Here is a 10,952-nt window from a genome sequence, read left to right as displayed (position 1 = left end):
TATGCTGAAAATTAGATTTAAGGTTTAGTGTTTTAATAACTTCTCTTTCGTTTTCTGTAGATTTCATCAATGTCGGCTCTTGAAGCGTTGTATAAATCCCTCAACAGCCCAACTCAGCTGATTAGGTGGAAATCAAGAGACCGCAATCCATGGATATGGATTTTATGCTCTCATCATTCTGTAGTTTCCGTGTAATTTATTTTGACTTTGGGTAACAGCAATATTAGAGGACTAGGACTGGGTGGATCGCTGGATTCACAGATCTCCAGTCTCTTGTCACTGAAAGAACTATGCATATTCTTGTATAAAGTTCTTGGACAAATTTTCAAAACCAACCTATTTCTAAATTTAATCCAAAAAAAAACCCAATTTGAAGTTAATTGCAAAAACCGACCTGGTTTCAGCCATGTCATTGAAACCATGTCAGTTTTTAAAAAAATTTCTCTGAAATTTCACGGGAGTTGAACTCCTGTGAAGTTTAGCAAATCTACTAAACTTCACGGGAGTTGAACTCCCGTGAAGTTTAGCAAATCCAAAAAAAAATTTTGAACTATAAACTTCACGGGAGTTGAACTCCCGTAAAGTTTCGGAAGTTTTTTCACAAAAACCGATCTGGTTTCAGCGCCAAGGCTGAAAACAGGTCGGTTTTTGCAATTAACTTCAAAATGGGTCTTTTTCTGGGATTAAATGTTGAAATATGGTGGTTTTGAAAATTCGTCCTTAAGTTCTCATTTCGAAGAATTTTCAAATTACTTGTCAATTTTTATTCTTGACTTTGAATTGGTTGTGTTGATGGTTTTTTCTATGTTGGTAGGGATGTGAGTTGTAATAGCATTGGTGGTGAAATTTCTCACAGTTTACCTCCAAATGCTACCTACATGTGCGTTATTTGTTTCCTCTTTCATTCATTTAACTGGTTTATGTTTTCTGTGCTTCTAAAAAAGTACTGTTTATTTACATGTAGAGACCTGACTGTGAATAATTTCAATTCCAGCATCCCTCACCCGATCCCTTCTCTGAAAGTTCTCAGTTACTTGTGAGTTTCTTAGTTGACTTTCTGCTTCTAGAAAAATGCAGTTGATGAAGAAGTTTAATAGGCCAGCCTCTTTTTTCTCTAGCCTGTGCAGGAATGTCAGCCACAATTCCTTAACAGGTCCGACGGAAAGTGCGTTTACTAATATGCAGGATCTAGAGCAGCTGTAAGTTCTCAATCCACTTTGGCATTTGTAACTATGGGTAACATTTTTTATGTGGTCGAATTGGGGTCATTACTAAGTTAGTTAACAACTTCTTACTTACATGGTCTGGAGTGATTTCATTTGTTAGTTATTTGTCCCAAAAGATAAAACTTCACAGTGATCCATTAAGTGGGTGCATATTTCAGGGATTTATCATTCAACCACTTTGTTGATTCACAATCATACATTATGTAAAAAACCTGAAAGGTCTAAAACCTCCGATATGTCTTTCCATTCTCTTCCAGTTGCCGCACCAACAGGCAACACATTCTTTGCTGCTGCTCGTTTAAAGTATGGTTTTTGTGAGTCTTTAGATGCATGTTCAGTTTAACTGAAAAATTTTCATTAGAAGATTGTGAAAGCTGCATGAGATGATCCCAACCTTCTTAGTTTGCATTAGGTGGTTATTACTGTAACGCTTTTTTGAAGCTAAGTTGCTCCAGCCAAGAACAAACATATTTTCCCGAGTGGAGTTGAATTACTCTAAAGAAAATTTTCTGGACACTCATAAGGTTTTATAATTTGCCTTTTGTTTACATAGACTGACAGATGGTGATGCTGAAAATGTCTGAAGCATCTATAGGGGAACATGAAGCTTGGTCTGATTATCCCCAAAATAGTCTAGAAGATTTAACCTTTCTATATATGTTAACCTTGCTTTAGATTGATCTTCAATGTTCCCCACAATTAATAGGTTAATACGCCAGAAGGAGAGCTTTCACCTTCAATTTGAACTATCGTTTTTCTAATAAAGTGTTCAGCTGATTGGAAAGTTCAGAATCCATGGACTTGGTCACATATATTGATGCCTTTTTATCTTGCCCTTTTAACTCCACTGTATCTTAGATTGCCCACTCTGTAGGTTTCCTGTGCAATCTATCAGTTCTTACTCACACCTTTGAACAGACTAGGAGTTATTCTAATCAGTGATGTCATCATACTTTATAAATGTTCTAACTACATGCACAATACTCTAATCCTGCAGCATACCTTCTGTCCATGTTGGTATATTGCAATGCTATACAAAAATGTGAATACTCTTTCAAATTTCGTTAAGCCTTTTTCTTATTTTTTTTTCACCTATGCCTAAATACATGGAGAATTCCAGATTAGACACAGACTCGCACTAATTTGTAGCATGTACCTGGAGCTGGAAGAATGGTTTCCAATCACAAAGTAGCTTAGTATCCTTTCCTTTGCAATGTCTAAAACTGCTGAAGAAAAAAAGTTTGAATTGGATTTTGCAAAATGTTTGCAACAGAGTATCAGATCTTTGTTGTTCAAATTATAACATTTCTTGCAGGTGTTATCTCAGTCTCATAAGTATGTCTTAGCAATTGTACATGCGTACTTTTCATATTTATTCATAACATTTCTAGAAGACAAAAGTTGTTTTTAACGTTACACATGCCCTTTTCTTTGTTCAGATTATGTTATTTCCTAAAGTAATGATCAGGGTGAATGTTGAAGTTATTCTTAGAAGGGTCGAAACAGATTCCATAGCAAAATGGCCTGCACATGTTCACAAGTACACGATACTATTTCCTCTTATATAAACTTTTGGTTAAGCTTAGAGAATTTTTGTGCACAATGGCATCATGCATCTGAGTTCACTCGTGTTGATTGCCATTAATAGTCCCAAACTTTCAAGATACCCAGACAGTTCCAAGATACACATGGTGAGTGTACGTGTGGTGATTGCTAATAACTTTTGCAGTGTCCAAAGTTGAGTTTGAACCATCCATTACAAAGTACATTGAAGATACACAAGTCTTCCCTCAGTTTATAATGTGGAAGCAAAGTTGTTCACGACCATTCAAAGTCTAGATACTCCAAAGCTTTTCTCAGCTTTGGGCCTTCTTGAGGCAACAGACAATTACAGTGAGGGTTCAAATCGCTGCATTTACATAGATGAATTTCCTAATGGTCAGGTAATAATATTTAAGGATGCATTTTCCACTAGTATTAAAACCGATCTTCAAGAAATTATCTCTTAGATTGGATTTATGATTACTTTCCATTCAGATAAATGACTCAAGTGCAAGTAGTTTCTCCTTCTGTACTCCCCCCATTTGTCACGATTCTAAGAACTAAAAGTAGGCAAATTTAACCATCTCATATGCAGACCTAGGATTTATGCACCCCATGCAAAGATAAATATTTAGACTTTTGAGTTGCATTCTGCTTAGTACAACTCTAAATTTTATGTTGTGGACAAAATTTCGTTTGCTTTTATTATATGTCAAACCAGTAGTTAGTGCTGTGAGAGGATTGACTGAGTTAGAGTTCCTTCTCCAATTTAAAATGTTTAGACCAAAAAGATTACACAGGTAATGAAAAGGAGTATTAACTTAGTCATGCATAGATTAAGATCTTAAGGTCTCCATCATCTGATTAATAGAGGAGATCATTTGACTTCAACTTCAACTCCTCGGTTATGATATAGTTGTTGGATATTAAGGGTAAAAATTGTTTCATTATATCATGGAAGGGTACAAGGACATAATGTTATGTCCTTTCCTCTCCCTTTTTTTTTTTTTGGTTTTCTTAGATGTTAACTGTTAAGAAGTTAACATGGTTACCCTGGCTGCATATGGAGAGGAGTTTCAAAATGTGCTTTGGAATTTGTCCCATCTAAGCCACCGAAACGGCAACACATTTCACTAATCAAATCAAAGGGGAATACAAATTAGGGTTACAAATCTTACCCAAAACCCTCAAACAAGATCACTTGATCTCTCCAATAGACTCCAACAAAAGAAGCCCTAGAAAATCCCCTTTGGCAGCTCAAAATCTCCCTTGCATAAAACCCTAGAACAGATTTGGGGTTTATATACAAGTTACAAAGAAAACGGGTCTGGAAAACCAACTTAAACCCAAAACCCGATAGTCGGTCGACCGCAGCACCACTGCCGGTCGACCGCAAAATATCCCGAGGTCCAGTCTGCTCTCTGGACAATTCGCGGTCGACCGCAGAACCACTGCCGGTCGACCGCCCAAAGTCCAGTGGCACACTAAGAGTTGTGTGCACATATCGGTCGACCGCAGCTCCACTGCCGGTCGACCGCCCAACTTCCAGAGGCATACCTCTGACTTTTCACCAACTCTACAAATCTCCACCTCGGCGAACGTTTATGCCAAAACTGAGCCGACACCAAAACACCCCCAATTGACTTCAACCGGCTGCATCTGCAAGACTGCCTACGTATCCTCTTGCCCAAGGAATCAAGCTGAACGTAGTTCATCCAAATGGCCGCCAACGGCCTCAACAACGAAAAATGTTCAATAAATTCAAACAGTGACCAAACTTCACACCTGGTACAACTTTGGTCAACATATCAGCAGGGTTATCCTTAGTGTGGACCTTCTCCAACGTGACATCACCATCATCCAATACGTCACGTACAAAGTGAAATCTGACATCAATGTGCTTCGTGCGTGCATGGTAGACTTGGTTCTTCGCCAAATAGATAGCTGACATACTATCACAATGTACCTGAATGGTCTCCTGTGCAATCCCCAAATCATCCAACAAGCCATGTAGCCACAAAGCCTCCTTCACTGCTTCAGTCACCGCCATATATTCCGCCTCCGTAGTAGAAAGCGCCACTGTAGACTGAAGAGTGCATCGCCAACACACCGGTGCACTAGCCAATGTAAACACATAACCTGTAGTGGACCGACGCTTGTCAAGATCTCCAGCATAGTCTGAATCCACGTAGCCAATACAATCCTGCCCTGTCTCATCATTCTTCGCAAATATCAACCCAACATCCACGGTACACTTAATATACCGTAGAATCCATTTCACGGCCTCCCAATGCCCCTTCCCGGGGTTGTGCATGTACCTAGATACCATGCTCACGGCCTGTGACAAATCTGGCCTAGTACACACCATAACATACATCAAGCTACCCACTGCACTGGCATATGGAACCTTGGACATGTAGTCCCTATCCTCCACTGAAACTGGTGACATCAAAGCTGAAAGCTTAAAGTGGGGAGCTAATGGAGTACTCACCACCTTGGTATTACCCTCAAAGCTGAATTTCTTCAGCATCTTCTGCAAGTAACTCTTCTGTGTAAGCTTCAATCTCCCCTTCACCCTGTCTCTCTCAATCTCTATACCCAATATCTTCTTAGCCTCTCCCAGGTCCTTCATCTCAAATTCAGATGACAGCTCCTTTTTCAATTTCCTAATAGCTGAAGTGTTCCTGGAAGCTATGAGCATATCATCAACATACAATAACAAATAAATGTGCTCACCATCCTGTAGCTTGCGCATATAAACACATGGGTCATAAGGGCTCCTCGTGTATCCTCAGCCAATCATAAAGCTATCAAATCTCTTGTACCACTGTCGCGGTGATTGCTTCAGTCCATAAAGAGATTTCATCAATTTTCACACCAAATTTTCCCTTCCTGCAGCTTTAAACCCCATAGGTTGTGTCATGTAGATCTCCTCATCTAAGTCTCCATGTAGAAAGGCCGCCTTCACGTCCATTTGGACCAAATCTAAGTCCAACTGTGCCACCAATGCTAATAGTATCCGAATCGACGAATGCTTCACAATGGGTGAAAACACCTCGTTGTAATCAACACCTTCAAGCTGTGCATATCCCTTGGCAACCAATCTGGCCTTGAACCGAATGTCCCCAATAGAAGATCCCTCCTTCTTAGCATACACCCACTTGCAACCAATAGCTTTCTTACCCTTAGGTAGCTGTGCAAGTTCCCAAGTGTCGTTCTTCTGAAGAGATTGCATCTCCTCCTCCATAGCATTCCTCCACCTAATGGAATCAGGACTGGACTCTGCCTCCCTGAATGTGGCAGGAATAAGATCATCAACGACCTCCACCGATAAAGCATATGCCACCATGACATCATCATATCTCGCTGGCCGACGAATCTCTCTCCTCGGTCTATCTGCTGCAATGGACCCATGAGTATGACCCTGCTCCTGAGCCTCCCCATCCACTGTATCCCCCAAATGCCCTTGTGGATCCCATAATTTGAAGCCTTTTACACCTTCTCTAAATCCCACAAAGATAGCCTTCCTCGCTCTCGGATTCAACTTCCCATCACTAACATGGAAATAAGATGGACACCCAAAAATCCGAAGAGTCCCATAATCACTAGCCACACAACCAGAACAACGCTCCAAAGGAGTCTTCCCCTCTATCACAGTGCACGACAACCTGTTAATGAGATGGCTATCATAAACTAACGCCTCGGCCCAAAAAGATCTAGCCAATCCACTCTGCGTCATCATACATCGCACCTTCTCCAGCAAGGTACGGTTCAGCCTCTCTGCCACCCCATTTTGTTGCGGTGTCTCTCTAACTGTGAAGTGTCTTCTAATGCCGTGATCCCGGCAAAACTGCAGAAATGGATCACTCTTGTACTCTCCACCATTGTCTGAACGAAGAGTCTTCACCTTTCTACCTGTCTGCAGCTCCACTTTCTTCTTCCACTCCACAAATATATCCAGGACCTCATGTTTATGCTTCATGGTATATACCCAATTCCTCCTGGAATAATCATCAATGAAAGTGACGAAGTAATTTGCCCCACCAAGCGATGTGTGCTTAGAAGGGCCCCAAACATCTGTGTGAATGTAGTCTAATATACCTTGGGTGTTGTGAATTGCGGTGCCAAACTTCACTTTAGTCTTCTTCCCAAGTATGCAATGCTCACACAGCTCCATCTTGCAGGTCTTTGCACCTTTCAATAGCCCCTGTTTTGCCAATGACTGAAGGGACTTTTCACCTGTGTGTCCAAGCCTCATGTGCCATAGTGTGGTTGTGTCCTCCTCTGTGGTGATAGAAGCAGCCAGATCCCCTGTAACTGTCTTGCCCTTCAAGTAGTATAGGTTGTTTTCCCTGACACCTCGCATCACCACCATGGACCCCTTCATGACCTTCAAACTAGCATCCTCTAATATCACTCTATAACCGGATGCCTCCAAAGTCCCAAGAGAAATGAGGTTCTTCGTCAACTGCGGCACGAACCTCACATCTTTCAATTCCCTAGTCACCCCGTCATGCATTCTGATTCTGACTGAGCCAATCCCACTAATAGGACAAACGTGATCGTTCCCCATGAGCACCACATCTCCTCTCTTCAACTCCTCAAAGTTGGTAAACCAATCCCTCTTAGGGCAAATATGAAAAGTAGCTCCCGAATCAAGCATCCACTCCGTAGAGTCGGCATAGCAAACTGACGGCAGTGCGGGATAAGAATAACCGGAAGAATCTGAATCTGAAATGTCGCCAACAACCTTAGCAACATTCACCTCTGAAGCTTGTACAGCTTTCCCCCTTTGCTTCCCGGCTCTATCCTTCAACTTTGGGCACTCATTCTTCCAATGTCCCTCTTCTTTGCAAAAGGCACATTGATTTCTACCAACACTTTTATGGCCACCCCTATTCTTTGATTTTGAGCGGTTGAACTTCTGACGATTTGGACTACGGCCACGAACTGCTAATGCATCACCCGATGCCTTCTCAGAGGGCTCACCATCATTCTTCCTCAGCTCATAGTTCACCAATGCCGAGGTTACCTCCTTGTAGCTAACTGTAGTTCGCCCATTTATCATAGTGAGAACAAAAGTACTAAACTCATCATCCGGCAACGAACACAATAGTAACATCGCCTTATCTTCATCTTCCACCATGATATCAACATTGGCCATATCCGAAATAAGCTTTGTAAAGTTATTGACATGCTCCCGAATGGAAACCCCTCTCTTCATCTTGAATTGGTAGAACCTCTTCTTCAAATGAAGCCTATTCTCAATGCTCTTCGTCAAATATTTTTCATTGAGCGTTTCCCACAATCTCTTTGCCGACGTCTCATTCATCACATCATAAATGAGATCCGGCGTTAGGCATGATCGAATAACTCCACAAGCCCTACTGTTCATTTTCTTCCAAACCCTATCATCAATCTCCTCGGGTTTCTCTTGAAATTCAAGAGTCTCCTCCAAATTTTGTGCATCTAAGGCGTCCATTACTTGACACCTCCATAAACCGAAGTTGATCTTGCCGTCGAACTTTGGGACATCAATTTTAGTGTTATTGATGCTCAAATTTTGGATCGCCTTTGTCAAAGCCGACCCCGATGTACTAGTAGCACTTGAACTAGCATTGCTTGTATCACCCATGCGGTCGACCGCAGCGCCTCGTCCGGTCGACCGCCCAAAGTCCAGAGGCACACTAAGAGCTGTGTGCACATATCGGTCGACCGCAGCTCCACTGCCGGTCGACCGCCCAACTTCCAGAGGCAAATCTCTGACTTTTCACCAACTCTACAGAGATTTCACCCTTAAGTGGCCCATCACTACCTCCAGTAACCAATGCCATGGTCAGCAAGCCAAGGCTATTTGTTGGTAGTCTTCCACAATCTGTGGATGTCAATAAGATGAGGGAATTGTTTTCCACTTTTGGGCCACTGCGATGTGAAACTGATTATGAGCACAGGTTTAAATGAAGGATATGGTTTTGTTTGGTACACCAACCACAATAATGCTGCTAAGCCTATGAAACAGATGAATGGGTCCAAGATTGATGGAAAGATGCTAATGGTTCAGAAAGCAGGAGCTCTTCCACCTCCTTCACTGACTAATACAGTTCCAAAGATTTGTTAAGCCAACCTTCTACTAATCCAGGTCCTGGAGCCACTGCTCAGAAAAATCACAATTCTGTGCAATGGCCAGGACCTCTGGAGTGGAGGTTGCCAGTAAGTCATTCTTCGTTTTCAAACAAAAGCAGCTTGCCAACACATAGCAGTTCTTTTAATGGGTAGTATTTGACATCTCTTGCCCCCCGCACATCAAACACAAGCATCAACCTCTCAGTTTCTGGTGGTTTTGCGAGATCCGATGAACTTACTCATTTAAAAGCTCCTCTAGAGTTGAGGCTACCAGAAAGTCATTCTTCTTTTTCAAACAACAGCTTGTCGATACATAGCAGTTCTTTTAATGTGCAACATTTGACACCTCTTGCCTCCTCACATCAAACGCAAGCATCAACCTCTCATATTTCTGGTGGTTTTGCAAGATCCAATGAACTTGCTCGTATTCCTGGTCCTCCAGAGTTGAGGTTATCAGAGAAGTCTTTCTTCATTTTCAAACAACAGCAGCTTGCCAATGCCTAGCACTTCTTTTAATGGACAATATTTAACATCTATCGCCCCCTTACATCAAACACAAGCATCAACATCTCATTTTTCTGGTGGCTTTGCAAGATCGAATGAACTGTTGGATTTTTTGATCAAAACCGCTTTCCAAAATGAGTTTTCAAACTATATATATATATTAACTACAAGTACTTTTCATAAATGCTTAGTAGTGGAAAATTAATGTTTTGGTGTTTCAAAATGTCCCTTATTCGAGGTTTTCCAACGGTAAGCCAAAAAATATTTTATTTTAATTAATCTCTCATAAGTTTTAGTGGGCCGTGGGCTCGTGGGTCGTTGGCTCGTGAGCCGTGGGCCAATGGGTCGGGGATTGGGGCTAATCGGGCTGAGACGCTAAGTGACGCTTTGTTAGGAGCTAAGCTGGCCTTAGAGGCCTATAAATAGCGCTCTTGGGCAGCTTATGGACATACACATGCGAGGAAAACGAACGTCGGATCGAGGAGATTGACATTATTACTGTTGTTGTGCTGCTGCTACAGAAACTATGCTCGTAGGAGCTTGCCCTGAAAGTGAAAGGTTTTGAACCGAAAGGTTCTGAGATCGAGAAGATCTTTGTCTTGACTGAAATGTCTTATAGATCGAGGAGATCTTGACAGTACTGGTTTGGTGCACACCAGAGTACTGTACTGATATTCCTGGAAGCAATTTGACCTTGGGATCTTTACATTGGAGTATGCTAAATATTGCTTTAAGCACAACGTTTCACAAACGCATAGCAGTTAACCTGAAAAAGTATAAAATTATAGCACATCTGTTATCTCAGTTTAATTCCAGATTTAACCATAATTTCTAACAATTTTAAAGAAATATTTCTGAATTACTAATGGATCCTGCGAGGACTCTTGGAGTTGATTATCTTAAGTTAGAGAACTTTGATGAATCTAATTTCAACGCATGACGTCGGAAAGTGATTTTCGGAAATTTATTATGTGGTTTCTAAGGAGAAACCTAACTTTGAAGAAGACACTGACTCTGAAACCTCTTGAGCTAAAGATGATCATTTCTGTAGGAGTTATCTCCTTAACTGTCTTGCTGATCATCTGACAGATGCTTACACCAACAAGACATCTGCAAAAGAAATCTGGAATGCTCTGGAGGAGCAATACACTGATGATGAGAAGCTTCCTAAGTCTCACTTTATTGATAAGTTTCTTGACTTCAAATTCGATGATGACATTGAGGTTTTGCCTCAAGTCAAAGAGCTCGAAAATCTTATTATGAAGCTGAAGGATGAAAAGATTAATCTTTATCAAACCTTTATTTTTGGAGCAATTGTCAACAAGCTTCCTCCAATCTTGGATGTCATTCTCCACGGACATTCGAAGAAGAAAAAGACAGGTGACTCTGTCTGATTTGAAGAGGTTCATTCGGATCGAGAACGTGATTCGGACTCACACGAAGAATGAGCTTCTAGCTAAGCGAAAGGCGTTTGCCAATATGATGACTGCAAACTCTGAGAAGAGTACTAGTTCTTCTTTTAAGAAAAATAAGTCCTTTAACAAAAAGAAAAACCAT

General features: G+C 41.3%; 1 long non-coding RNA gene across 1 annotated transcript; it reads left to right on the top strand.

Annotated features, from left to right (window-relative positions):
• On the top strand, positions 684 to 2,616 carry LOC109836852. Its single transcript, XR_002246109.1, has 3 exons — positions 684 to 880; positions 965 to 1,036; positions 1,119 to 2,616. It is a non-coding gene; the product is annotated as an uncharacterized LOC109836852 (long non-coding RNA).

This window comes from Asparagus officinalis, chromosome 4 (assembly GCF_001876935.1).
Source record: "Asparagus officinalis chromosome 4, Aspof.V1, whole genome shotgun sequence".
NCBI classification, from domain to species: Eukaryota; Viridiplantae; Streptophyta; class Magnoliopsida; order Asparagales; family Asparagaceae; genus Asparagus; species Asparagus officinalis.
This window is presented reverse-complemented; position numbering and strand designations above follow the sequence as displayed.